This window comes from Taudactylus pleione, unplaced genomic scaffold (assembly GCF_031769625.1).
Source record: "Taudactylus pleione unplaced genomic scaffold, aTauple2 ptg000054l, whole genome shotgun sequence".
Classification (NCBI taxonomy): Eukaryota; Metazoa; Chordata; class Amphibia; order Anura; family Myobatrachidae; genus Taudactylus; species Taudactylus pleione.
The window spans coordinates 9,620,870-9,633,914 of record NW_028284456.1 but is presented as its reverse complement, the minus strand read 5'-3'; the positions used below and the strand labels follow the sequence as shown (position 1 = coordinate 9,633,914).

General features: G+C 44.8%; 1 protein-coding gene across 3 annotated transcripts in view; it reads right to left on the bottom strand.

The window, feature by feature from the left end:
* Nucleotides 1-13,045, bottom strand: part of BBS9 (Bardet-Biedl syndrome 9) — a 538,001-nt gene that overhangs the window by 244,887 nt on the left and 280,069 nt on the right. The gene's annotated exons all lie outside the window — the stretch shown is intronic.

Genomic DNA, 13,045 nt, shown 5'->3' with positions numbered 1-13,045 from the left:
AAAAATAAAACTTATCTTATGGAAAATACATTTTGGCCCAGGACATTACGTCATAGTTAATGAGAGCTTCAGGAACGGAGTTCCTGCTGAAAAATAGACCTGTATATATTTACCCTTTGAGATAATTCCCAGTATCAGGAGCCAGTAAGGTTTGCATCTAATATATTGATTTAGCGTGTAAGCTTACTACAATCGATATTTACAGTATGTCATATTCATACTTGCCGACCTTTTGGCTGCCTCCTCCGGGAGGAGGCAGCTAGGTCGCAACTGTGGGGGGCAGAGCTCAATTGAGGTGGGAGGGCCTGGAGGCGGGTTTGGGGGTATGATAATGTAATCCCTCCACCCCGCTATGCAATGCAGAGATTACCGGCAATGTGGAGTGGAGGGCGAAGCAATGATAACGCAATTCAACGCGAATTGCGTCATCGGCCTCCAGGTGGCCCCAAACCAGGGACACTTGTCGCCCTTACGGGTGGCCGGGAGCGCCACGCGATTTTTGGGAGCCTCCTGGTCATTACGGGAGGGTAGGCAAGTAAGGTCAATTCTTTTGATATTATCGATTTATTGAGAGTTACTGTTGTTCATACACTCGCCTACAAAGCCGTCACTAAATCCTCCCCCATATACATTTCTGATCTTCTCTCCCTTCACACACCCGTCCACTTTGCTCAACAAATGCATGCAGCTTCTCTTGCCAACTGATTACTTCCTCCCACTCCTGCCTCCAAGATTTTGCCCGTGCTGCTCCCTACCTTTGGAGCTCTCTCCCTCTCCCTATCAGCTCTCCACCTCACTGCATATCTTCAAGCGGGCTCTCAAGACCCACTACTTCATCAAGGCCTTCCAGCTCTCATCCTAACCCACATAATACTCTCTCCTCCCTATCTTCCCCTTCTGTGTCACGCCTGTCTGTCTGCCCCTCCCTTTTAGAATGTAAGCTCTCACGAGCAGGGACCTCTTCCCTCATGTGCTTCTCCTTACACTTTCTTCTACTCCTTACTCCTCATAAGGGCACCTAACACGTCTGCCAATTCCCTGCTGCTTATTGTGAGTGTTTTATTCACTATTGCAGCAATGCATATAATGTCCTTCTTTGTAATGTACTGTAAGTTACTTGTTTTTTTTTTTGTTCACCTTCAAGGAGGTGAAACTTTTATCCGCGCTGCCTTATTATTGTATTGTTCACCCTATTATTCCAAACAATGCTGAAGTATGTTTTTCATAAAATCAGAAAAGCTGAATTTAGTTGTTCCAGTTCAATAAATGTGCCGAGTTGGCTTCTGCAGCACACAGTGGGATACAGTGCATCCGGAAAGTATTCACAACGCTTCACTTTTTCCACATTTTGTTTTGTTACAGCTTTATTCCACAATGGAATAAATTCATTTTTGTCCTCAAAATTCTACACACAATACCCCATAATGACAACGTGTAAAAAGTTTTTTTGCAAAAGTAATTTCCGGATGCACTGTAGATGTATGAAATAGTGAAAAGAGTAGTGTGCCAGTGTTGAAGTTGCCCATGGCAATCAATAAGCTTTGAGGTTGCATTTATCAAGTACATTCTATAAAATAATAGGTAGGTGCTGATTGGTTGCCATGGGTAATTTCTCCACTGGTCCACTTCTCCACTCTTTTCACTGCTTCATACATCTACCCCAGAGTGTCACAGGCAGGGGTTTTCCAAATCTCCCCCTGGTGTAATTCCAGAACATTGTTCAGATGAGAAAGCCATGATTCGGTGGAGGAACCAAGGGCCCGATTCAGATCCGCTCGCTAGGCTGCGTTCACACGTAGCCTGCCAATGTTTACAATGTGCGCATGTGTATGCATCACAATGTGCGTGCGTGAACCAGTCCATGCGAAGCGATCGCCCCTTGTGTATAAACACCTCGCTAGCTTGAGTGACAGGACGAGCCGTTTGTGGGTAGTGACAGGGGTTGGTCGATGGAAATGGGGGAGTGGTGGTGCGAATGCAGGCGTGTCTCAGCGTCTTAACGCAGTTTCAGAGGCATGCATAAGTAAGACGCAGCGTCATACTACACGTCACATGGTTGAATTCCACACTGAAGCACTCGCAGTGCTTGCAGTAGGGTATGGTCAGCCACAAGTGCTGCGAATGCTTCTGATGGTACTCGATGTTACCGATTGTTGCATACACTTCCTGGAGATGACGTGTATCACTAAGGGAAAGTGGGCGTCTTAAGACAGGCTGGTGGGTGTCTAAATACACACCGCGATCACACGCCAAGACATAGTGGGCGTGCTAATGCCTTGCTGCGAGATCATGGGATTTGCATACTTTCGCTGCGTGCGAACGCATCTAGCGAGCGGGTCTGAATCGGGCCCCAAGTACAGAGGTGAGAAGCACCTACATAATTTAACATATATACACCCTCACAACGTATACTACAGAAGGGGGCGTTACATATATAAAAACACTTATGAGCATACATTGAATGTTTAAAAGGCTTAGCTGTTTTTATTTTAATCACTGACTGATTATCCATTTACAGTGTATACCCATACTGCAAATACTCTGTTTGCTCTATCAGATTTCCTGTGACATCCCATTTGTTTTGTTTAGTGTGAATGTCCAGTCAAAAATATTGTTCTGAAATTGATTATGTTTGGCTCACAGTCCTTAGAGAGCAATCACAGAGAGAGAACTACGGATTTGTTTTACCGTCTGTCCCATCAGCTGGAGCTAGACTGATTAAACTACCTGGCATACGTTACACAAGATTATGAGGCAACACAGAACAGCTGTGCATACCAAACACACTACTTTCCATTGCTGTCCTTACATCCATATATCCTCATACAACAAATGAGCACTAATCTAAAAATAAATAAATTGTCCTTCTTGAAAATAGGACATCTTTCTAGATAAACAGCTTTCTACCATACAGTATAGGCAGAGCAGTAACTAGACTTTTTGGTGCCCTGTGCCAGAAAGAGCATTGGTACCCCGCCACCCCCCCCCCCCCCCTTATTTTTCAAATGGAGACAAAGGGGCCCAAAAAAAGGGGCATGGCCTCATGGGGATGGGCCAAGAAAAAGATGGGGATGCTGCGGCTAAAATCCCTACCCTGCGGTGCCCTGTGCAGTGGCACAGGTCACACTACCCTAGTTATGGCCTTGAGTACAGGAGAACAATGATGCAAGTTATCAAATCCTAAAGGCATGTATTTGCTTTTATTTTTGCTTTAAAAGCTTGTCTCCAACTATTAGAACCATGAGAGGCCACAAGTTACCTGTCTCCAGCTATCAGAACAGTGATAGACCACAAGTTACCCATCTGCAGATATTAGGACATTGAGAGACCACAACTAGTATCCACAAAGAGTGTACAACACTCCAAATTACGGCGCTCGAGGGTTAATAACCGAAAAGGTTTCCAATTCTAATCAGAAATCAAAAACAAACACAGTATTTAAAATAACGGAGGTAGCATACAGAAATTAGAAACCACATAATTTGTTTAAAAAATACAAATGTATAAATAGGTTTCACCTGCAATGTCTTTGAGGATTTATTGCTAAAAGTCCAAAAACAGAGAAATGACTAGAAATATTTTTAAGAAAGACTGTGCCAATGAAACATATGGTTAAAACCGAATTAATCAGTGTAAAAAATTTGTAGAGGAATGGCTGAATATAACAATACCAATTTATACATTCACGTATCACATACTGTATAACATTCACAATAATTGCAGAATTTTGAGCAGATACAAAAATACACATAAATCCACAATAAGAAATATATAATAAGTTAATGAATGAAAATAAGTATTTTGACCTTATTAAATTAATATAGACATTGTGGACTCCTATAAAAATAATATTATCGATCAAGTTCCTTTAGGGCATTTGTCTGTCTGATTTCAAAGAAAAGGTTCTTGATTATCTCAGCGACCCCCCCCCCCCCCCTCCCCTTAATTTCACTTACCTCTGGTCATCGCTGCTACGGTGATGCCCCCCCCAGGGCTCTGGTCAGCTGGTCTCCCATCCTGCACTGTGACCCACTCAGCTGTTCTATGTAGCAGCTGACCAGGGTCACAGTGCAGGATGGAAGACCAGCTGACCGGAGCACAGATCACTGGCTCTGAACTCAAGTTTTGTTTTTTTTACTATTTTTTTTTTTTTTTTTTTTAGCAGTGACACAGCTGATCACTGGGGCCAGCTCCGAGCTCTGCTCTGCCTGTTAGAGCAGAGCAGGAGTCCGGTAACCAGGGGAAAGCCGGGATAACGCCACCTCCAGGTAACATTATTATCACAGGGCTTCCCCTGGTATTTTTTCACATTTTATTTTTAGTAAATCTCAGGCAGATCACATTTCCCATTACAATTATGTGTAATGCGATCTGCTTACTAAAAATATGTGATAATTAGGGTTTGCAGTAGAATTTTACGAATTCTACTCCAATTGCCCTTTAGTAAATTTAGGTGAAATTAAAATAATGTGAAAAGGGTGTGAAAACACCCTTTTTCACTTTATTTTAGTAAAAATAATGTTAGGAAACAAAGCCCTGTAACTTGTGAAACATAAACTGATGTTAGTAGTGAGAAAGATAAAATTTCTGATACTCACCAGCCGCTACACTATTCTGTATGCAATAGGAGCAGCGGTGGATAGTTGTACATAGCCGCTTGTTATCCAGGACAGGGTGCGCACCTCAGATGTTTGGTAACCGGCAAATGATGAGCGAGCCAAGCGGCCGTGGGAGTGCTAGCGGAGGTCTGGAAACTGCATGCTGCACTCCTCCTGTGGGAGGCCGACTTCTCACAGCCCAGCAGTGTAGTATTAAGCACTCATGCTTGTAGGCTTGTGTGTCCATATTGAGAGCAGCTACAGGTGTTTCTCAAAACTTGAAAAAGTTCCCAAAGGAGGGACAAAACGCGTAGATCCATACCAAGTTACAGGTGATTTTACAAACTACAATCTGCCAAATCCAGTCGGGGTACCAACTTTTTCTTTCCTATGATCCAGATTGCTCTCTGTTAGAGAAACACCTGTAGCAGCTCTCAATACGAACACACAAGCCCACAAGCATGAGAGCTTAATACTACACTGCTGGATTGTGAGAAGTCAGCCTCCCACAGAAAGAGTGCAACGTGCAGATTAGTGGTGCCCCCTGTAGTTGTGCCCCTTATGCAGTGCCTCCAGTACTATTTCCCTCTCCCAGTGCGGTACAGCCCCCAGTGGGCCCCACACCTCTGTGCAGTACTTACCTTACCTACACTCGGCACATTTTGGTTGCCTACCTTGTGACTGTCTATATTTTAACTGTGTCTGTATGTTGACTGTCGACATTTTGACCATGTCGACATCTATTTATTATTTTTCAACAGTTTGACTGTCTACATTTTGACTGCTGACCTTATGTCCATGTCGACATTTTGGTCGTTGACATTTTGACCATGTTGACATTATGACAGTCGACATTTTGGTGTCGACCTTTTGATTATCTATGATTTGAATGTCTACATTTTGACCACATCCCGTGCAGAGGCCGGATAAAGGGGTGGAGGGGTGCAGGGGACGAGTACTCCCGGGCCTCCCTCTCTCAGGGGGCATCCCAGCCAGAGCTGCTCCAAACCAGCTCTGGCACTGCAGTCTGGAAACGATTTTGCTCATCCGGACATCCTGAATCTGATAGTTTCCAGCCTCCTGCTGGTAGCAGAGCATGGAGACTAGCAAAATCAGTTCCTTACCCGGCTAGTGTGGTGGCCGGCAAGAGACCCATCCGCCCTCACTTGCTCTCCTCCTCTGCCCGCTGGTGATGATGAGTGATGAGTCGACGGCGCTGCACTACTGATACTGGGGGAAGAAAACAAGGAGCAGGATACTTAACTCTTTAATTGCCCTGACAATGCTGGGACTCTGGGAGGACTGAGCTGAAAGTAGCCCACCCCAGTCAGCAGAGGTCAGTGAGCAAAACTGTAAGGATATGGGAGGGGGAAATTAAAATTACTCAATATACTTCATAAGGGCTGAGGTTAGGGGGGGATCATTAAATATATAAGGGCTGGGGGTGAGGGGGATCACTAAATATATAAGGGATTCAAGGCACCGTCTCTTCAAGTTAAAAAACTTTGATACAAATGCTTTATTTTGACAGACGGGCCACTACACCTGATATTGAGAAAGGGGTGATTTGTTTTTATTCTAAATGGGGCATTTATATCGAATCTCTAGATCTTGAAGTTAAGACACACATATTGAAGTTGATCTAGACTACGAACTGGTTTTTATATAGAAATTTGGAGTGACATATAAAAGACTCATGATGCTATATATTTGCAATAATATTTGTTTGTTTTCTTTTCATTATTATTTTTATTGTTATTTGGTTATTATTTTCCTAAATTGAATTATGTACTTTTGTTTATTTGTGCTGTATTTAGTTTTCTTTGAAATCCATTAAGTGGATATTTTTAATATGTAAGTGATGTTTCTGCGAGATACTGATTCTGACATGTATCCTTCTATTTCAACTTCAACTTTCAACGTCCTCGTACAGCACGATGCTTTTTATTTGCACACCCCTTTTATGAGTCCATATAATAAAAATGGTTTTGGAGAAAAAAAAAAAAAAAATATATATATATATATATATATGGGATTAGGGTGAGGGGGGAGATCTTTAAATATATATAAGGGGTGGGAGTGAGGTGTTGTTTGAAGGGGGAAAGAGACAAAATCATATATATATATATATATATATATATATATACATACATATATAAGCAAAGTAGGGGGGCATTCACAAACATGATAGAACATATATACATACATATATATATATATATATTAGGGGTGTGCACCGGCCACTTTTCGTGTTTTGGTTTTGGATCTGGATCTTTCTTCGTGTTTTGGATCTGGATTGGTTTTGCCAAAACCACCCTTCCGTGTTTTGGGTTCTGGGTTTTGTGTTTTGGATCTGTATTTTTTTGAAAAAAAAGCATAAAAACAGCTAAAATCACAGAATTTGTAGGTTTTTCTGCTCCTATGCTATTATTAACCTCAATAACCTTAATTTCCACTCATTTCCAGTCTATTCTGAACACCTCACACCTCACAATAGTGTTTTTATGTCCAAAAGGTTGCACCGAGGCAGCTGGATGACTATGCTAAGCGACACGAGTGGGCGGCACTAACACGTGACCCATCTAGGCGTGATACTGCAGTGGCAGACAGGATGGCAGTTTGAAAAACTAGGCCCCAAACTGTACATAATGCAAAGAAAAAAAAGAGGTGCAAGATGGAATTGTCCTTGGGCCCTCCCACCCACCCTTATGTTGTATAAACAGGACATGCACACTTTAACAAACCAATCATTTCAGCGCCAGGGTCTGCCACACAACTGTGGCTGAAATGATTGGTTCGTTTGGGCCCCCACAAAACAAGCTGGCAATTAATCTGTCCCTGCACAAACTGGCTCTACGGAGGCAAGATGTCATCCTCATCCTCCTCATCCACCGATTCCTCACCCTCTTCAGTGTGTACATCCTCATCCTCACAGAGTATTAACTCGTCCCCACTGGAATCCACCACCACAGGTCCCTCTGTACGTTATGGAGGCTGGTCTCCCTGGAAGAGCTGATAATTCATTTTGATGAACATCATCTTCTCCACATTCTGTGGAAGCAACCTCCTACGCCTTTCGCTGACAAGGTTCCCGGCTGCACTAAACACTCTTTCGGAGTACACACTGGAGGGGGGGCAACTCAGGTAAAATAGAGCCAGTTTGTACAGGGGCCTCCAAATTGCCTCTTTTTCCTGCCAGTACAGGTATGGACTGTCTGACATGCCTACTTGGATGCTGTCACCGATGTAATCCTCCACCATTCTGTCAATGGTGACAGTATCATATGCAGTGACAGTAGACATGTCAGAAATTGTTGCCAGGTCCTTCAGTCCGGACCAGATGTCCAAACTTGGTCCTGCCTGCCCTGCATCACCGCCAGCGGGTTGCTTAGGATACCTAAGTTTTTTCCTGGCAGCCCCAGTTGCGGGAGAAAATGAAGAAGGAGCTGTTGACGTGTCATGTTCCGCTTCAGCTGACAGTGTGTTCACCAGCAGGTCTTTGCACCTCTGCAGGCTTGTGTCGGCCGGAAAGAGAGACACCACATAGGCTTTAAACCTAGGATCGAGCACGGTGGCCAAAATGTAGTGGTCTGATTTCAACAGATTGACCACCCTGGAATCCTGGCAAAGCGAATGAAGGGCTTCATCCACAAGTCCCACATGCCGAGCGGAATCGCTCCGTCTTAGCTCCTCCTTCACTTTCTCCAGCTGCTTCTGCAAAAGCCTGATGAGGGGAATGACCTGACTCAAGCTGGCAGTGTCTGAACTGACTTCACGTGTGGCAAGTTCGAAGGGCTGGAGAACCTTGCACAACACGGAAATCATTCTCCACTGCGCTTGAGTCAGGTGCATACCCCCTCCTTTGCCTATGTCATAGGTGGATGTATAGGCTTGTATGGCCTTTTGCTGCTCCTCCATCCTATGAAGCATATAGAGGGTTGAGATCCACTGCGTCACAACCTCTTGCTTCAGGTGATGGCGGGGCAGGTTCAAGAGTGTTTGCTGGCGCTCCAGTCTTCGGCACGCAGTTGCTGAATGGCGAAAGTGGCCAGAAATTTTTCAGGCCACCCAAAGCGTCTCCTGCACGCCCCTTTCGCTTTTCAGAAAATTCTGCACCACCAAGTTTATTGTGTGAGCAAAACATGGGACGTGCTGGAATTTGCCCAGATGTAATGCCCGCACAATATTGGTGGCATTGTCAGATATCACAAATCCCCAGGAGAGTCTAAGTGGGGTAAGCCACTGGGCGATGATTTCCCTCAATTTCTCTATGAGGTTGTCGGCGGTGTGCCTCTTACTGAAACCGGTGATACACAGCGTTGCCTGCCTTGGAACGAGCTGGCGTTTCTGAGATGCTGCTACTGGTGACGCTGCTGCTGTTGCTGTGTAATGTGATACATCTACCCAGTGGGCTGTCACAGTCATATAGTCCTTAGTCTGCCCTGTTCCACTTGTCCACATGTCCGTGGTTAAGTGGACATTGTGTACAACGGCATTTTTCAGGACACTGAGGACACTTTTTCTGACGTTTCTGTACAGTCTCGGTATCGCCTGCCTAGTGAAGTGGAATCTAGACGGGATTTGGAACCGGGGACACACTACCTCCATCAATTGTCTAAATCCCACTGCACTAATGGCGGATACCGGACGCATGTCTAACACCAACATAGCAGTCAAGGCCTCAGTTATACGTTTTGCTTCAGGATGACTGCTGTCGTACTTCATCCTCCTCGCTAAGGACTGTTGGAGGGTCAATTGTTTAGTAAAAGTAGTGGTGTTCCTACTTCCTCTCTGGGATGATGAACGACTCCCAGCAGCAGCGGCAGCAGTAGGCGTAGCAATGCAGGATCCTCCGGAGGAATCCCGGATAGGAGAGTCAGTCATGCCAGTGACATGGCCTGCAGGACTACTTCCGATCCTAACTAAGGAGGAAATTGACGAGGAGGGAGTTGACGGTGTGGTTTGCAGGCACTTGGATACAACAGGACAACGGGATTTAGGTGTCCCTGGACTGCTTACGGTCTTAGCCAAAGTTTCTGAACTTGACAGTAACTTTTTATGAACGCGCTGCAGGTGCCGTATAAGGGAGGATGTTCCTAGGTGGTTGACGTCCCTACCCCTACTTATTTCACCTTTACATATGGTACATATGGCAAGACAGTTGTTGTCCGGATTTGGATAGAAATATTGCCAGACCAAAGAGGTGGAATGTTTGGTCTTCTGCCCAGGCATGACCGTGATGGGCTTTTTCATCCCACGGACAACAACTGTCTCCCCCTGAGCCTGATTTAAACAAACCACATCACCATCAGAATCCTCCTCGCCAACTTCCTGCTCAGCGCCAGCTACACCAGTATCCTCATCCTGTTGTACTTCAACAGTGACATCTTCAATTTGCATATCAGCAAGTGGACTGTGGGTGCTCCTTTCAGGACTTGCAGGGGGCGTGCAAATGGTGGAAAGAGCCACCTCTTCCCGTCCAGTGCTGGGAAGGTCAGGCATCGCAACCACCACCACACTTGGACTCTCCTTGGGGATTTGTGATATCTTCTTAGAAAGCACAGTTCTTCGCTGTGCTTTTGCCAGCTTAACTCTTTTGATTTTTTTAGTGGGAGGAGGGCTTCCATCGTCATGTGAAGCTGAACCACTAGTCATGAACATACTAGGGATCGACCTTAGCCGTTCCTTGCCACTCCGTGTCGTAAATGGCATATTGGCAAGTTTACGTTTCTCTTCAGCTGATTTAAATGTTTTTTTCAAGTCATTTTCCTGAACTTTGTCATTTGGGATTGTATGTGCCCTCTACTATGACATTGGGCATCGGCCTTGGCAGACGACGTTGATGGCATGTTATCGTCTATGTCATGACTAGTGGCAGCAGCTTCAGCACTAGGAGGAAGTGGTTCTTGATCTTTCTCTATTTTATTTTTATCGGAGAAAGTTTGGTCCTCCATTTATGTTATATCGATTTGATATATACGTGCGGCTAAACACAGAAAATATTTTTTTATTTTTGCTGGAGAGTAGTGCACTTTGTGGGTTACACCACCCTTTAAGAAATGAGCCAGTCGGCTCTTTACTTATGGGACACAGGCGCACGCTTGGCGCTGCTCCTTTGTTGATGCACGTGCGGCTACTGCGCACACAATTCACAAACACAGAAAATATAGATTTTTTTGGTTTGGAGTGTACTTTGGGGGTTACAGCACCCTTTAACGGTCAAGCCAGCCGGCCCTTTACTTATGACACAGGCGCACGCTTGGCACTACTTTGTTGATGCACGTGCGGCTACTGCGCACACAATTCACAAACACAGAAAATAATTTTTTTTTGGTTTGGACTGGAGTGTACTTTGGGGGTCACAGCACCCTTTAACGGTCAAGCCAGCCGGCCCTTTACTTATGACACAGGCGCACGCTTGGCACTACTTTGTTGATGCACGTGCGGCTACTGCGCACACAATTCACAAACACAGAAAATATTTTTTTTTTTGGTTTGGAGTGTACTTTGGGGGTTACAGCACCCTTTAACGGTCAAGCCAGCCGGCCCTTTACTTATGACACAAGCGCACGCTTGGCACTACTTTGTTGATGCACGTGCGGCTACTGCGCACACAATTCACAAACATAGAAAAAATATTTTGTTATTTGGTTTGGAGTGTACTTTGGGGGTTACAGCACCCTTTAACGGTCAAGCCAGCCGGCCCTTTACTTATGACACAGGCGCACGCTTGGCACTACTTTGTTGATGCACGTGCGGCTACTGTGCACACAATTCACAAACACAGAAAAAATATTTTGTTAGTTGGTTTGTAGTGTACTTTGGGGGTTACAGCACCCTTTAACGGTCAAGCCAGCCGGCCCTTTACTTATGGAACAGGCGCATGCTTGGCACTACTTTGTTGATGCACGTGCGGCTACTGCGCATACAATTCACAAACACAGAAAAAATATTATTTTTTTAGCACTTGGGGGGAGCACCCCTGATGGACAGAGCACCCCCTGGACAACACTACAGCACCCCTTTAGGACTGGGACACTGCACAGGACTTTGGAGTGGACACAGCCCCTATGGAGAACTGACTGCACAACACAGTCCAGCCAGCCCCTATGGACTTTGAAGTAGTGGACACAGCCCCTATTAACAGCAGCACAGCACAACACAGCCAGCCCCTATGGACTTTGAAGTAGTGGACACAGCCCCTATGGACAACAGCAGCACAGCGCAGCACAGCACAACACTACTCTGCACTACACTACTGTACACTACACAGCCCAGCCAGCCCTAACTCCCACCCTCCCTCTTCACTGTCCACAGCCGAGTGAGAAAATGGCGCCGACGCGGGTACCTTATATAGGATCCAAAACCCGCGAGACCCGGAAGGCGGGATGATGACGTTTTGCCTCGATTTCAGATCCGAGTCAGGCGGGAAAAGTCGAGCCTGACTCGGATCGGCCTCGGATCGGGGGGGCTCGGATTTCAGAAATCCGAACCCGCTCACCCCTAATATATATAGGACCAGCACTGCTGCTTCATGGAGGTGTAGGGGGAGGTGGTTCTCACACAGCGGGGCGCTACTGACAAGAGAGTGGGGGCCCCACTGACTTAAGTGCCCCGGGCTCCCCGAAGGCTTAACCCGGCCCTGATCCCGTGGCATACAAATCGTCAGCAGCAAAGTACCAGTTTAACCCCCTTAATTCCATTTTGGACTTTGTTCCATAACAGGAACAGCTATTACCCCTTGTCATTCTGTAAGGAGACAATTTGCACCATTTACCAGGAACAGGTTCTGCTATCACTGTTGGCCCAGCTCCATAGCCAATAATGAAACTCTCCAACTAAAAGACAAGTTTAATTTCAATTTGAGCAATGCTTCAGTCGCATACAATTGCTGATCATTGCGGATCAACAGGGGGTTTAACTCTTGTGTAGTAAGGTAGGCAATGAGATTTTCATGGCTATAAAGTGGTAATCCCCTTATTAAACTTAATAAGAGAGCACTATTATTTGCTGATTTTAAATTTAACCATCTTATAAATCATGTTGACTACTTATGACAGAGAACATTGTGTCTTTCATGGTATCTCAGCTTAAACTAAAGAATTGCTGGCCAATGAACCATAACTGACCACTGCATTCCTGCTATATTTATATTACACCATAGTATAAAACAATAAAACAATCACTCAACCCTCTGACCATAAACAAATGGCAAATATAACAAACACCATATACTGCACTTTGCTGTAATGCCAGTTCAATTTAGACTTTTTCATTCTCTCCTAGAACATATTTATAATCCACATGGGAGAAAGAGCATTTTTTGTATGAAAATAAATTTTACTTCACCAAGAGCTAATAAGCCCTAAAATACCAATAAAAGCTTTTTGGTTAGATGATTTGTAGAATGTTATCTTGTAATATAATTATCTAAGTGTAGAAACATT